A 16,440-nucleotide genomic window follows, 5' to 3' on the forward strand; every position below is an offset into this window, starting at 1 on the left:
TGTTCTTCATCTAAGTCAACATACGATGGCAGGTTTCATGGAGTACTTTTTATTTCAAAGGAAATGACTGAGTAAATCACTGGCAACTTTTATAACCCTACTTATCTAAATGGAAAGGGACCACAGCAATACACTACAGGATTGACCATGAAAGCTTATGTTCATACCCAGTTTATCTTGAGCTTGACATATTTAATACCGCCTGCCAATTTACAGTATGAAATTCCCCTGCTGAACAAACAAAAATAAATCTAATAAAGTCAGCCTGTCAAAACTGCTCAAACATTCAAACTGACTCAGATTGAAAGCCCCTGACTTAACAATACCATTAATACCAAATACCAAGCAATGCAGATTCAAAAAGTGATTTTTAAATCCGGACGTCTCCAGTTATTTTAGAGTGGAAAGCATTAATCTAAATGTTTTATAGATTTCAATTAGACTAAATGACTACGGTTCTGTTCTTTAACTGTGAAACTTACGTGTCAAGATACCAATCATTAAATTTTAATAGCTATATTGGACTACTGGATGGTATCTTAATTTTGAAATCATGCTACATCGATATTTAATCATTGGCAACATGATTATGTAGTGGAAGTGTTTGCTGATCTGTCCATGAACGATTAATCAAAAAGTGAGGGATTCGGATTACAAAGCATTTCCTTATCTTACATTGAGAAAAATATTTGCTGATGTTAACAAAGGGCAAATTGTAGTTTATTCAGAGACCCCTGGTTTGTGTGTGCTTGTTTGAACAATCATAAACAAGAATTAAAATACACTGGAAATACTCTCTGTGCCAGGCAGCATCAGGAAAGAAAAATACAGATAGCTGTTTTGAGGCTGATAACATTTAATCAGAATTGGAAATAGAGATCTAACATATTTCAGGAACATGGAAAGGAGAAAGGAGAAAATGTAGGAAAGAACAAAAAGGGAGGTTGCTTAAAGTGAGGAAGACAAAGTGAGAAAAGAGGACATGGTGCAAAACAAAGACAGGAATAACCACCGGAGTAACACAAAAGCAGATTTTGAGAAATTGGCTGGCAGAGAATAGTTACAAAGGCTATTGTCTAAAGAAATACGGGCACTGATCTGAAATTGCTGTGTTCGATGCTAAGTCTGGAGGTGCCTATTTGAAAATTTGCCTACCCATGCTCCTAAAGCCATAGTCATACAGATCTGAAACAGGCCCTTCAGCCCACCAAGTTTATGCTAGCTATTTAAGTCCCTGCTGATATCAACTCTCATTCCTCCCTTTCTTTAACATGGTCTATCAGGTGTATCTCGGTACATAAACCAACTTTAATATTCTTCCTAAATAATGCGAGAATTTTGAAAATATTTTCTTCCTTGAGGTTGTTGTGATTTACTCAAGATCGGGTGGAGTCAGCCATCCATTGACTTTTGAGACGTCATTTATTTCGGTTGAACTTTGCCAAGCCCTGCATCCAAGTTTTCCGCTGTTGACAGGGCTCCACCCACCGTCACAGCTGACCGCAATCCCTGGAGTGGAGCATGCGATGTGTCCCGCAGTTTATTCACGGCTTCTGAGTGTGAACGTGTTGGATGTGCTACTCTGACTATGCAAGTATAGTTGTTCGCGGAACTTGCTCTTTCAGGAATCAGTACAGAAACTTTTAATCTCCTTTCTACGTAACCCGCGGTTTAGGTTTCCACTTGAAGTTAACATATAATGAATTAACCGGCTGTGGCCGATCACAGTGCTCTCAGCTGCCTCAATATGCTGTCCATTCAGTAAAACACCGTGTCAATGATCTCACAGCAGAGCCGCCTTTCTGAATGGCAGCGCCCTCTCAAGCAGAGCTGGTAGTACCAGAGCCAGTCCTCCAGATCTTTGTGATTTCCTGTGATTGCCACTGGTGGGCGGTGTGTTTGCGAAAGTCGGAACCAGGATGGTAGAGGCTGCATTTTTGCCTTCAATGTACGCTGTATGGCTGTCGAAACTAAGTGCCAAAAATGTTTTACCCAGAGGAAAATGAAGTAAGTGTGTGCAGGTCCTGGGGATGTAACTGCACGGAGTGGAGATAGTGCGCGCAGTGAAGTGAGCCCTAAAGGGACTTATATAAACTGGCTTCTCGGAACTAAATTGACCCAGGTAGGTTGTATCTGTTGGGGAATGTGAAACAACGCTTTCAAAGTACGGATAAAGCTGTGGCTGTTGTGGATTTTAATCAAACTTCAGGCGAAGTGTAGAATAGTTTTGAAATAAGTTATTTTTTAGGGTTTTTAATTCTGTTAGACATGTTCTCTCAAGAAACATCATTTGTAAGCACCTTGGTTAAGTTGCCAAGTTATGAAATCAATTTTATTTGGTGTTAAATTCCGTGGGCCCAGATTTGGACGTAACTGACCTACCCTGGGTATCTTGTCTTCCCCAAATTGAAATCAGAAATGGGATTTTTTTTCTGGAAAAGTTTAAGCATGCTAGAAGCACAGGGTATTTCCAGATACAACCCTGTAATTAATTTTTATAAAGACTGATGTAAGTGTTCTAGTTCTTCAATAGGAGCAGCAATACCAAGTAACCATTTTTCGGGATTGCAAAGTAGCTTAGAATGAATGGCTTTGTTATATAGAAAGCTCGAGTGTTGACTGCAACTAACTTGCATAGGCAAGCCTACACAAGTGACAATTTGATCCTGATCAAATCTGTTTTAGAGCCATGAAGTCAAACAGCACGGAAGCAGTGTGTTTGGGCTACGACGTCCATGGAGACGGTGGGTACCCACCTATACTATCTCCTTTCCCAGCACTTGGCCTGCGCCTTTTTATAATATTGATTGATGTTGGGCTGGACAGTTCTGGGATTGTTTACTTTTACCTCGGAGATTAGCTGGAGATTGTTGTTAAAGTCTCATCCCAAAGGCTTCTATTCTGACAGTGCAGCTCTTCTGTAGTGTGGCTCTGTATTATCTGTGTAGGTCTTTGTTTTTATGACTGCTGAATGGCACTTCAACCCACACTTTCTGACTTGAGTGCTCCCAGATGAGTCATGGTTAGCACATAATCTTTTTATTTTGTTATTAAAAATATCAGCAGCAACAAATTTAAAGAGCCACTGTAGCACTTTAACCTTATTTGCTAGGATATTTTGTAATGCATGTTGAGAACTTACTTAAAGCTGTCACTCTATTTTCTAACAACACACACAAAATGCTGGTGGAACGCAGCGGGCCAGACAGCATCCATAGGAAGACGCACAGTCGACGTTTCGGGCCAAGAACTTTCATCAGGACCCTTCTAGTCTCGGCCCAAAATGTCGACTGTGCTTCTTCCTATGGATGCTGTCTGGCCTGCTGCATTCCACCAGCATTTTGTGTGTGTTGCTTGAATTTCCAGCATCTGCAGATTTCCTCGTGTTTGAGTCTATTTTCTAAAGTGTGTTTTTCCCTGATGATTGATAAATTGTTATAATGCAATTTATGACAAGAACAAAATTCACCCAAGGATTACACAGATAGGAAAGTGTGCCAAATGCTGAAAATCAGAAGTACAGATGTCAGAGATCTCTGATGAGAGTGAAGAAGTAAACTTTTTGTGTGTACATTCTCCAATTACTTCCACAGCTGAGTAATCACAATAAGGTAGATTCTTATTGTGGTGTTGGGGGCAAGGGGTGGGTGGTGGAAGTTCTATTGGAAAGAGATGGTTGTGAGAAAACTTAGTTTGTTTTGTGCACTGACTTAAACTGTTGGTTATGGTTCTGACATACCATGCTTGTCATCCAAGACCAGGGGTTTCTAACCTGTGGTCCATGGCCCCATTGGTTAATGGTAGGGGTCCATGGCATACAAAAGGTTGGGAACTCCTGTCCTAGACTTTGTGATGAGCTGCTTTAGTGTGCATAGTAATGAATTGTATCTTTATATTTTTTTACATGTTTTCATTCAGCTGTTGAAGCAATGCCACTGATGTCATTTTTTGACATTTCAAGGAGAAATGTCTAAATATTTTTGATCTTGGTTGAACTTCAGTAATTTTAAAAGTAGATAATGAAATTAAATTAACCGTCAGATTTTGTAGTTCTAACTCTGAAGTACGCTTGTAAATACTGCTGTACTCTTGCCCCTTCTTGAAAACCTCTATTTTCCCGGCCCCTCTGATCATATCGTGATCTCAAACCCCTAGGGATGTGGCACAGTGGAAAGGCAGTTAATGTTGCTGCGGTACAGTTTCAGTGCCCTGGGTTCAATGTCGTGGGTGTGTGTTTGCACATTTTCCCTTTTGATTATGTGGTTGTATGCCAAGTTCTCCACTCTCATGTCCCAAGGAAATGCAGTCCTAGTTTATTGGTGGGTGGGTAGTAGGAGAATTGGGAAGAGGAGTAGCATTGTGAAAGAATTTGCTACAGGGAATAAGCTGGGGGATGGGGTTGATGGGAATCCTCTGAGTGTTACATAGCAGATGGCTGGCTGAATGGTCAATTTGCAAGAGAATGTGAGAAATAATAGTGGCATTAGGGTGTCTAGCAGGAGGAGTCTGAGGCAATGACAGAATGGCAAACTGCTGTGTCTGATACAGTTGCACTTTTGGTGAGATTTTCATTTTAATTTCAGCACCAACTCCAGGATGATTTTGAGGACTGACAGATTTGACGATGCCAATCGGTTGTGCCTTTACCATGACCAATATTGGGTGATCAGTCTGCTCTTGGGTATTATTTTCTTGTAGCAGTTTGATTCAGTGAATGGGCTGCCAGGCCATTTTGGAGTGGGCCTGTGGTAAGCATGTAGGCCAGCTGCAGCAACGAAGGTAAACTTCTTGTTTTAAGAAGACATTTAAACTCCACGAGAAGAGGCAATTGTGTAAACATTTTGACAAAGCATACAAGATCCTTGGTTTTGATAACGGTGTAAAGGAGGTTATATTAATTGATTCTTTAATGAAATGTTGTCAATGCTGCACTTCAGTCAACATGGTAGAGAAAAGAGGTACTTGAACAATACCAGGGATTTGACAGTACATTTTTGTGAAAAGTTAATTTCTTTCTTCCTTGGACAAGCAAAAGGTTTAATAAAGGTGTGCAAAGTCATGAATTTTGAAGACTGTCAGAGGGATCGGTGACCGAAGGGCAGAAATAAAAAAAGGCCTTTAGCAGAAAACATGGTGAATTGTGATTTTTGAATACATTGTCTAACAGGATGGAGGAAGCAAATAAGAACATGAGAAGTATGACTTGGCCATCTGCTCCATTGAGCCTGCTGCTCCATTCAAGGTGGTTAATCTGGGTGTGGACGGCTCTTCCTGCCTGCCTTCCCCATAATCCTTTGTGATGAATATTCACTTTTAGGGGCCCAGAGAGGCTTATTGCTAAACTCAGCTGCATGGCCTTTCCAAAGGGTCAGAGTTGTTGCTGATAAAGTTAAACTTCTAACAAATATTCTTCGCTCAGCTTTTTGTTGTAAACAAGGACCAAATCCCAGTTCTTAATGTAAGTTGCAAGCAGCAATCATTTTGCAGTTGGAGGCACAGCTCTGCAAAGTGAAGTGACCAGGAAACTTGTCTCCATTAGCCAAACACAAGACAATGAGATTATGTCAATGAGATTATTAGCGCATCGAACAGGGTTACAAGTTGGAATGTCTGTGGACTCAGAGGGTCAGCCTACACAGCATTAATTGTGGATGTTTGGGATCTCTGTTGCCAGAAACTTTTAAGACTATCTGTCTGGGTGATGGCTCATTAGTCTGCAACTCATTGGTATGGTCTTCTAGATCGTAAGAATTTTACTTGTGTTTGGAAATCCTTTCTGGTTTGTAAATCCTTTTTAATTTGGAAATGTTTTATAAATTAGAAATTCTGAGTGTTAAATAAGGCATGGGAACAGAATTGGCCCATTCAGCCCATTGAATCTACTCTGCCATTTCATCATGGCTGATTCCAGATCTCATTCAACCCCATGCACCTGCTGTCTCACCTGATTTCAACTGACCAATCAGGAATCTTATCAACTTCTGCTTTGAATATGCCCATGGACTCCAATGCAGCATTCCACAGATTCACCACTCTTTGGCTAAAAAAATAATTCTCCTTCTATTTTAAAAGGTCACCCTTCAATTCTGAGGCTGTGCCCTCTCATTCTGGATACTCCAACCAGAGGAAATATCCTCCCCACATCTGCCTTATATAGTCCTTTCAACATTTGGTAGGTTTCAGTGAGATCCCCATGCATTCTTCTAAACTCCAATGAGTGCAAGTCCAAAGCTGCCAAATGGTCTTCGTATGTTAACCCCTTCATTCCTGGAGTCATCCTCCTAATCTATCTCTGGATGCTGTCCAATGACAATACATCCTTTCTGAGATAAGGGACCCAAAACTCCCAAGTGTCGCCTGACTCGTGTCTTATAAAGTTTCAGCATTGTCTCCTTGTTTTTATATTCTATTCCCCTGTGAATTAACCTTGGAGTCTTGCATGAGGACACCTAAGTGCCTTTGCATCTCTGATGTTTGAATTTTCTCCTCATAGTTTGCTCTATTGTTCCTTTTACCAAAATGCATTATCATCCATTTCTCAACACTGTATTCCAAATGCCACTTTTTTGCCTATTCTTCCAATGTCTAAGTCCTGCTGCAATCATATTGGTTCCTCAGCACTACCTACCCCACCACCTACCTTCGTATCATCTGCAAACTTTGCCACAAAGCCATCAATTCCACTATCTAAATCATTGACAAACAATGAGAAAATGTAGTGGTCTGAGGAACAGGCAACCAGAAAAGACCCCTTTTATTCCCACTGCCTGCCTCCTGCTTGTCAGCCATTCCTCTATCCATGCCAGTATCTTTCCTGTAACACCATAGGATTTTATCTTGTTAAGCAGCCTCATGTGAGGCACCTTATCAAATACCTTCTGAAAATCTAAGTAAATAATGTCCACTGCCTCTTCCTTGAAGTGCAAAAACCTGGAGCCTAAGTAGAGGTCCAGCTAACTGTTAGAAAGCAGGAAGTAGCAATAAGAGGATCACTTAGATTGGTAATCTTTTTCAAATTGGGGTGTTTGGGAACCAGTGCTGGGACTATAGCTGTTTACAACGCATGCATATTGATGATTTTTGAGGAAGGAAGTGAATTTTCTGTAGCTAAATTTGTGGGTGACACAGAAGGGAAAGCGAGCAGGAGGATGCATCGAGGTTTCAGAGTTCAAAGAAAATTTGTCGAAGTGTGTGTATGTTACCATCTACGACATTGAGGTTCATTTTCTTGCAGGCATTTTCAGCAATAAAGGAATATAATAGAACTTTATGAAAATCTATTCATGAATAGACTGACAGGTAACCAGTGTGGAAAAACAGACTACAAATAAAGATGATGGAGAACATGAGTTGTAGAGTCCTTGAAAGTGAGTCTGTAGGTCATAGAATTAGTTAAAATTAGTGGTGAATGAAGTTATTCATGCTGGTTCAGGAGCCTGATGGTTCTAGGATAATAACTATTTCTTAACCTAGTAGGCCTCTGTCCCTCCTGCCTGGTTGTATTAGTGTGATGAGAGCATGGCCTGGGTGGTTGGGGTCTTTAAATTATGCCTGCCATAAGAAAGCTGCATCTATCAAAGTAGCAAGTGAGAGAGACATTGTTTGCAAGGTGGGAGCCATTTGAAAAAAAACAAGTGTCTTTGGAAGTGGGTTTTGTTTGTTCCAATAAAAAGAAGGGAGGTGTAAGCAGAGCAGCCAGTGTTAGAGTGGGATTCTTTTGGCTCAGCAGGCTCGGGGAAGCACAGGCAGAGGTTCTAAGGAAGTTTCTAGCACTGGGAATGGGTCCACACTTAGTGGTATGTTTTTTTGTGTGAAATGTGGGAAATCTGGAGGGTCTCCAGTCTCTCTGATAACTACATCTGCACTTCGTGCATTGAGTTGTTGCTCCTTAGAGACCGTGCTAAGGAACTGGAATTGCATCTCTGACATTTGGCTCATATGAAAGAATGAGGAAGTGATGAATAGGTGATGGAGATGGTCCAAAGGAGGTTCATGAGAATAGTTCCGGAATGAAAGGTTTAACAAATTACAAGAAGAGATAGAAATGTTATGATAGCGATGGGGGATTTCAATATGCAGGTAGATTGGGGAAAATCAAGTTGGTCTGGATCTCAAAAGAGGGAGTTTGTAGAATGCCTGTGAGATGGCTTTTTGGAGCAGCCTATGGTTGAAAGGCAATTCTGGATTGAGTGTTGTGTAATGAACCAGATTTTAAAGTTAAGGAACACTTGGGAGGCAGATCATAATATGACAGAATTCACTCTGCAATTTGAGAGGGAGAAGTTACATTTTTCAGTATTACAGAGGAGTAAATGAAATTACAGCAGCATGAGAGAGGAGCTGGCCAAAGTTTATTGGAAGGGACACTAGAAGGGATGATGTAGAACGGCAATGACTAGAGTTTCTGGGCACAATTCAGAAGTTGCAGAATAGATACATCCCAAAGATGAAGTAGTATTCTAAAGGGAATATGAAGCAACAGCAGCTGACAAGGAAAGTCAAAGACAGCATAAGTGGAAAAGAGAGGACACATAATATGGTAAAAATTAGTGGGAAGTTAGAGGATTGTGCAGCTTTTAAAAACCAGCAGAAGATATTTTTATTTTAAAAAAAAGCCAGAAGAGGAGAAAAGATGAAATATGAAGGTAAGCTTGCCAAAAATATCAAAGAGGATACCAAAAGATTTTTTTAGGTATGTAAAAGAGGTGAGAGTGGATATTGGACTGTTGGAAAATGATGCTGGAGTGGCAGTGAGAGGAACAAAGAAACAGTGAATGAGCAATGTATTTTGCATCAGTTTTCACTATGGAAGACATGAGCAGCATGCCAGAAGTTAGTGTTATGGTAGAAGTGAGTATAGTTGCTATTTGAGGAGAAGGTTCATGAGAAGCTGAATGGTCTGAAGGTAGATGAGTCACCTGGACCAGATGCCGTACAATCCAGTGTTTGGAAAGAGATTGTGGAAGTATTATTAATGATCTTTGAAGAATCATAAGACTCTAGCATGGTTCCTCATACTTTTCAAATATCAATCCACTTGAAGAATGGAGGGAGGCAAAAGAAAGGAAAATATCGGGCAGTCAGCAAGATCTCAGTGGTTGGAAAGATGTTGGAGTCCATTAATAAGGCTGAGGTTTCAGGGTACTTGGAGGTACATGAGAAGTCAACATGGTTTCCTTGAAGGAAAATCTTACCCGACAAATCTGTTGGAATTTTTTTTAGAAAATTACAAGCAGGATAGACAAAGGAGAATCTGTGAATGCATTTATTTGTAGTTTCAGAAGGCCTTTTCAAGGTGTTGCACGAGGCTGCTTAAAGAGTTATGAGTTCATAATATTACTGGAAAGATACTAACACGGGTAGAAGATTGGCTGATCTTGGAATATATTCAACAGTGAGATAGATTTTTAATCACTGAGAAAATCAAGGGATATGGGGAAAGGTCAGGAAAGCAGATTTGAGGAAATTTTTGATTCAGCATGAACTTATTAAATGTCAGAGAAAGCTTGAGAGGCCAAATGGCCTATACTTGTTTCCATTTCTCAATGGGGTAGGACTTCCCATGGCTGTTGGGAAAGAATAGGGTGTAGGATAATTGACTAACTCGGTTATCAAAAACACACTGATTCAAAGTGCTTCTTTACACTTGCATTCCTGGATTCTAAAGTTCTTTCCAATTACATTCCCGGAGTAAGTTTTAACTCTTCTATTGAGAAGACTGTCAGAAACGAATGTAGGAAGGCAAACCCAGTTGTAGACAAGTACTTAAATGGAAAAAGTAATTGTTAATAGCAGAATGCTCAAATGTCAGTCAGATCCTGTGAAGAATGAACCAGTGGAATATTGGTCTTTAAGATTGTGTTTAATAATTTAGCAAAGGTTGAAAGATGTTGTGCATGTACATATAGTTTTGTTAAATTGCAAGCTTTCAGAAGATGCATAGTATAGCAGTGTAATGCTTTTACAGCGCCAGAGACCTGGGATCATTTCCCACCACTGTCTGTAAGCCACCTCTTCCTGTGATTTCGTGGGTTTCCTCCCACATTCCTGAGACCTGTGATTTTTACAATTTATTAGGTTAATTGGTCGCGTGGGTGTAATTGGAAGGTGTACACTCGTTGGGCCGGAAGGGCCTGTTGCCACGCTTTATCTCAAAAATCAAATCATCATCTACAGTAAAAATTAGCATTTGAGCAGGAATGGTAAGATCAGTATTTGCGTATAATTGATATCGAGCAGTTTCATCTTGTTGCTGAGGAGACTCCTGTTACACATTAGAAAACAAGAACTTGATTTATATGGCACCTTCCCTAAAGTTAGGACATTGGGTGTAACTCATTTTGCAATTAAGTAGTTTTGAAGGAGGAAATGCAGCAGCCAGTTTGTGTACCATGAGTTCCAACAATCCGCAGTATTTCAGTAATATTGACTGGTGCATATTTACCAGAACATGGGATATGAATATGGGATAACACCCATGAATTACATGACTACAGAGTAATGGAATTATTTGCTAACTTAACAGAGAAATGATGGCTTAATTTCAAGATGGCATCGTTTATCTCCAGAGATATTTTGATATTTCACAGATATGTTGATCTTGATTTCTTGGACCCTAGGGTATAGAAAATTTATAAAACCAAACATTTCAGTGGTGAAGTTACGAAACACTTCATACAACAAGTGGTAGCAGTGTGTCAAATTGCCACAAGTGGTTTCTGATCATTTCAGTTACTCATTTTAAATGCTGAGTTTACCTGTTTTTTTTTTGTAATAGGGATATGGGTTTAAAAGGTTAAATCAGGATTAGTAAAATTATTTAGTCAGAGAGCACAGAACAGGCCCTTTGTCCCATTGAGTTTGTGCTGACTGTTAAGCACTATTTACATTAATCCCACTCTTATTTTCCCTGTGTTCCCATTGACTCCCCGGATTTATACCACAGGCTTTTTGCAGTGGCTAATGAAGTACGAGGCTGGCCGACTAGACACACATTCCTATATTCTCAAATTGAGGCTTCCAATCAATGTCATATGATGTGAGATTTGTTTTGCAGTAGCAGTACAGTAGTTAAGATCTGAGACTTCTAACTTGGGTGAGTGTCCTTCTGATGCTGTGCTAATTGACACAGTAAATTGGAGCTGGGTAGCTGGGTGGCTGGGTGGAGCTTGGTCTCTACCAAAGGAGATGAAAGGTGCTCCTTCCATCTGCTAGCCTGCAGGTCATCGTTGGGCAATGTGTAGCCCCTGCTTAGCGCCGCCCCCCTCCTCCCCCTGCCCCCAATCAGGGCTTCATGATGCGATGGAAGCAGGTGATAGATGATCCTATGAGCAGCTTGCGCTGATCACAATTCCTGGAATTCCTGGTTATGTGACCACTGATGCCGGGCAGACTCTCCCCAAGAGAAGGCAATGACAAACCACTCCTGAGGAAAAATTGGCCAGAAACAATCATGGTCTTGGAAAGACCATGATCACCTACGAATGAGCCTAGCAGGCCACACTTGAGGCTGCTGGAGCCTAACTGTATGTGGTGCCAGAAGAGACTGCAGATGGTGGAATTGGGAGCAATCATCTGCTTTAGGAGTTCAGTGGGTTGAGCAGCATCATTTATTCTTCATTCCTACAAATTCTGATTGACCTGCTGAGCTCTTCCAGCAGATTGTAATGCTTTAGATGAATGAGGGTGGGGTGGTTTCATTGAAACCTACTGAATAATGAAATGCCTAGATGATGTGGATTTGGGGAGGCTTTTTCCAAAAGTGGGAGAGCCAGGGACCTGATGGCATAGCCTCGGAATAGAAGGGCGTCCCTTTAGAAAATTGAGGGATTTCTTTAACCAATAGATGGTGAATCTGTCGAATTTATTGCCAGAGAAGGCTGTGGAGGCCAAGTTACTGGGTATTTTTAAAGTGGAGGTTTATAGGTTTTTGATTAGTATGAGTGTTCAGGTCTTGGGGAGAATGCAGGAGTGAACTGTTGAGAAGGAAAACCACGATCAAATGGAAGAGCAGATGCAATAGGCTGAATAACTTAACATAGTTGGTCTGGTATCTCTCTCAGCCAGTTATTTAGGTTCAAGATGGGCTGGGACAACTTAGTGCTTAATAAAGAAAACCTGCTTGTCAACCAAACGTGGTTGAATAGATCACAGTCCCCACCCTCAATATGTTTACAACTGATTATTGTGTACAAAGGAAATAGAAACATGAACTATGTCCCTAGCAATAGCATATTTGATGCTATTACAATGATTACATTATGTCCGGCATAGAAAAATTATCAGTATTCAGGGGTTGGGGTTGGATTAATTGTGGTTTTGCTGAGTTTTAATTCTATGCCTATGCAGTTTGTTAAGGGAGACCTGTGTATAAAGAAGTGATGGGTCTCTAAACATTCAAAGCAATTGCGCAACCACCAACTACGACTCCAGCTTTGAACTCCATGCCGGGTCTTTATGTGCTGCTATTGTGACTCCCGTCTCCCCTTCCCCCACCAATACTCTGCAATCCCGTCTCCTTCAGATCCCATCGTCAGCTCCTGGGTCCTCAGAGGCTCCATCTTCCTCTCACCCCAACCCTCCCTTCTCCATCGACACCCCCAGCCTCCCCCCTCCCCACTCTGATCCCAGCTCTCATCCGTGCCGGGTCTTTACCATCCCCTCCGACCTTCAACTGTCTGAGGCAGAGCGCTCTGTCCTCAGTAAGGGTCTCACCTTTGCCCCCTTCGCCCACACCTCAGCGAGATCCGTGTTCGCCACGATGCAGAACTCTTCTTCCGCCGTCTCCGAGACTACTTCTTCGGCAAGGACTCTTCCACCCCCACCGATGACCCCTTCTCCCGTCTTCAACCCTCTTCTTCTTCATGGACACCCCGCTCTGGTCTTCTGCCTGCTCTGGATCTCTTTATCGCTAATTGCCGACGGGACATCAACCGTCTCGACTTCACCGCACCTTGTCCCCATTCCAACCTCACTCCTTTGGAACGCTCTGCTCTCCACTCCCTCCGCAGTAATCCTAACCTTATTATTAAACCCGCCGATAAGAGGGGTGCTGTTGTAGTCTGGCGTACTGACCTCTACCTTGCCGAGGCACAGCGACAACTCGCAGATACCTCCTCTTATTTACCCCTCGATCGTGACCCCACTAAGGAGCACCAGGCCATTGTCTCCCACACCATCACCGACTTTATCCGCTCAGGGGATCTCCCATCCACTGCTACCAACCTTATAGTTCCCACACCTCGCACTTCCCGTTTCTCCCTCCTACCCAAGATCCACAAACCTGCCTGTCCTGGCAGACCTATTGTCTCAGCTTGCTCCTGCCCCACCGAACTCGTTTCTGTATACCTCGACACAGTTTTATCCCCCCTTGTTCAATCCCTTCCTACCTATGTTCATGACACTTCTCAGGCTCTTAAACTTTTTGATGATTTTAAGTTCCCTGGCCCCCACCGCTTTATTTTCACCATGGATGTCCAGTCCCTATATACGTCCATCCCCCATCAGGAAGGTCTCAAAGCTCTATGCTTCTTTTTGGATTCCAGACCTAATCAGTTCCCCTCTACCACCACTCTGCTCAGTCTAGCGGAATTAGTCTTTACTCTTAATAATTTTTCCTTTGGCTCCTCCCACTTCCTCCAAACTAAAGGTGTAGCCATGGGCACCCATATGGGTCCTAACTATGCCTGCCTTTTTGTTGGCTTTGTGGAACAATCTGTTCTGTGCCTATTCTGGTATCTGTCTCCCACTTTTCCTTCACTACATCGACGACTGCATTGGCGCTGCTTCCTGCACGCATGCAGAACTCGTTGACTTTATTAACTTTGCCTCCAACTTTCACCCTGCCCTCAAGTTTACTTGGTCCATTTCCGACACCTCCCTCCCCTTTCTAGATCTTTCTGTCTCTGTCTCTGGAGACAGCTTATCCACTGATGTCTACTATAAGCCTACTGACTCTCACAGCTATCTGGACTATTCCTCTTCTCACCCTGTCTCTTGCAAAAACACCATCCCCTTCTCGCAATTCCTCCGTCTCCGCCGCATCTGCTCTCAGGATGAGGCTTTTCATTCTAGGACGAGGGAGATGTCCTCCTTTTGTTTGAAAAAAGGGGCTTCCCTTCCTCCACTATCAACTCTGCTCTCAAACGCATCTCCCATATTTCACGTACATCTGCTCTCACTCCATCCTCCCGCCACCCCACTAGGAATAGGGTTCCCCTGGTCCTCGCCTACCACCCCACCAGCCTCCGGGTCCAACATATTATTCTCCGTAACTTCCGCCACCTCCAACGGGATCCCACCACTAAGCACGTCTTTCCCTCCCCCCCTCTCTGCTTTCCGCAGGGATCGCTCCCTACGCGACTCCCTTGTCCATTTGTTCCCCCCCATCCCTCCCCACTGATCTCCCTCCTGGCACTTATCCGTGTAAGCGGAACAAGTGCTACACATGCCCTTACACTTCCTCCCTTACCACCATTCAGGGCCCCAGACAGTCCTTCCAAGTGAGGCAACACTTCACCTGTGAGTCGGCTGGGGTGATATACTGCGTCCGGTGCTCCCAATGTGGCCTTCTATATATTGGCGAGACCCGACACAGACTGGAAGACCGCTTTACTGAACACCTACGCTCTGTCTGCCAGAGAAAGCAGGATCTCCCAGTGGCCACTCATTTTAATTCCACATCCCATTCCCATTCTGACTTGTCTATCCACGGCCTCCTGTACTGTAAAGATGAAGCCACACTCAGGTTGGAGGAACAACACCTTATATTCCGTCTGGGTAGCCTCCAACCTGATGGCATGAACATCGACTTCTCTAACTTCCGCTAATGCCCCACTTCCCCCTCGTACCCCATCTGTATTTATTTTTATACACACATTCTTTCTCTCACTCTCCTTTTTCTCCCTCTGTCCCTCTGAATATACCCCTTGCTGATCCTCTGGGTTCCCCCCCCCCCCGGCCCCTTGTCTTTCTTCCTGGGCCTCCTGTCCCATGATCCTCTCATACCCCCTTTGCCAATCACCTGTCCAGCTCTTGGCTCCATCCCAACCCCTCCTGTCTTCTCCTATCATTTTGTATCTCCCCCTCCCCCTCCCACTTTCAAATCTCTTACTAACTCTTCCTTCAGTTAGTCCTGACGAAGGGTCTCGGCCTGAAATGTGGACTTCACCTCTTCCTAGAGATGCTGCCTGGCCTGCTGCGTTCACCATGATGTGTGTTGCTTGAATTTCCAGCATCTGCAGAATTCCTGTTGTTTGGGTCTCTAAACATAACTGATAAAATTAGAAACGGGGAATGTTAAAACTTTGTAACATGACAAACGTATTTTTGTCCATGGGTTTAGAATTGCAGCTGTAACCTTGGTAATCTGTGGTGATGAAAGTATGTTTGTACTTTGTTCTTTATATGCACATAATCACAATTTTTCTAAACATAATAAGATTTATCATAAACATTTTTGGACAGAAATGGTTTTTAATAAGCTAGTATATGATCGTAATTGAGAAAGGTTTGAATTTGTGAAATTGGTTTGCAAGTTGGATAAAATGGTCTTCAGAAAGTGTAGGACGAAGTTGGTTATTTGAATCAGAAGGAGAAAAAGTGATGGTTTGCAGCAAACACTGATGTGACTATAGTTTTTTTATTATGTATGTTAAGATTTGCTTGGATGGAAGTCTAACAAAGTTAAAACAGGATACCAATGAAATGGTATGGCTAGCACTGTTGATGAACCTCACGGCAACTCAAATTGTATTGCTCTGGCTACCTCCACTCTAATCACTTGAATCATCAGGGTATGAGCAGTGGATCAGCCTGGAGAACAAAAAGGCAAAGGTCTTTCACCCTCGGACATGTTGGTGATTCACAGGCCTGTCTTCCCAGCAATGTTCCCTCTAAGGTGCGCGTGTGCACATGTTGGTGATTCACAGGCCTGTCTTCCCAGCAATGTTCCCTCTAAGGTGTGCGTGTGCACACGCACTCATCTTTTGCTACATGCGCACAAAGGATTTTAAACTGTGCGTGAAAGGTTGTCACCCTCTACTTCATTGGCATGTTAAGTATATTTCATGATCATACACAATCACATTTTCTTTTTTGGTTCCTGATGTGGATGGTGCTGACAATGAGAAATATTTTATGTACAACATAGAAACTGGTGTTACTTTTGTGTATTGGTGTGATGCAAAAGTTTTTGGAGAATTGCACGTGGGAAGAAGTGGAGTGATATTTGGAAACTTGACTTTTTAAAGCATCATTTGGCAAGCAAATCCCATATGGACGGTGGCTCTGGTGATTAAAATCTGTCATTACCTGCTACAGTTCTGCTCTATGTTTTGTGAGTGTGCAGATGAATGAGAGTGAAACCCAGAGGAGATCAAAGTTCTTATTGACTGTGCTTTGCTAACTGTTAAAATTAATACCTCTATATATGAAGTTCAG

General features: G+C 42.4%; 1 protein-coding gene across 3 annotated transcripts in view; it reads left to right on the forward strand.

Moving 5' to 3' along the window:
* The first annotated feature begins 1,553 nt into the window (after positions 1-1,553).
* The window catches only part of arap2 (ArfGAP with RhoGAP domain, ankyrin repeat and PH domain 2), a 396,901-nt gene continuing 382,014 nt past the window's right edge, over positions 1,554-16,440 (forward strand). Inside the window, exons 1-2 of one of the 3 annotated variants that reach the window (XM_063043320.1) lie at positions 1,554-2,122; positions 2,686-2,744. The gene's annotated coding sequence lies outside the window, so the exon portion shown is untranslated. The remainder of the gene's footprint in view (positions 2,123-2,685; positions 2,745-16,440) is intronic. The other 2 variants (XM_063043318.1, XM_063043319.1) reach the window with 2 other exon arrangements.

Source organism: Mobula hypostoma, chromosome 3 (assembly GCF_963921235.1).
Source record: "Mobula hypostoma chromosome 3, sMobHyp1.1, whole genome shotgun sequence".
NCBI classification, from domain to species: Eukaryota; Metazoa; Chordata; class Chondrichthyes; order Myliobatiformes; family Myliobatidae; genus Mobula; species Mobula hypostoma.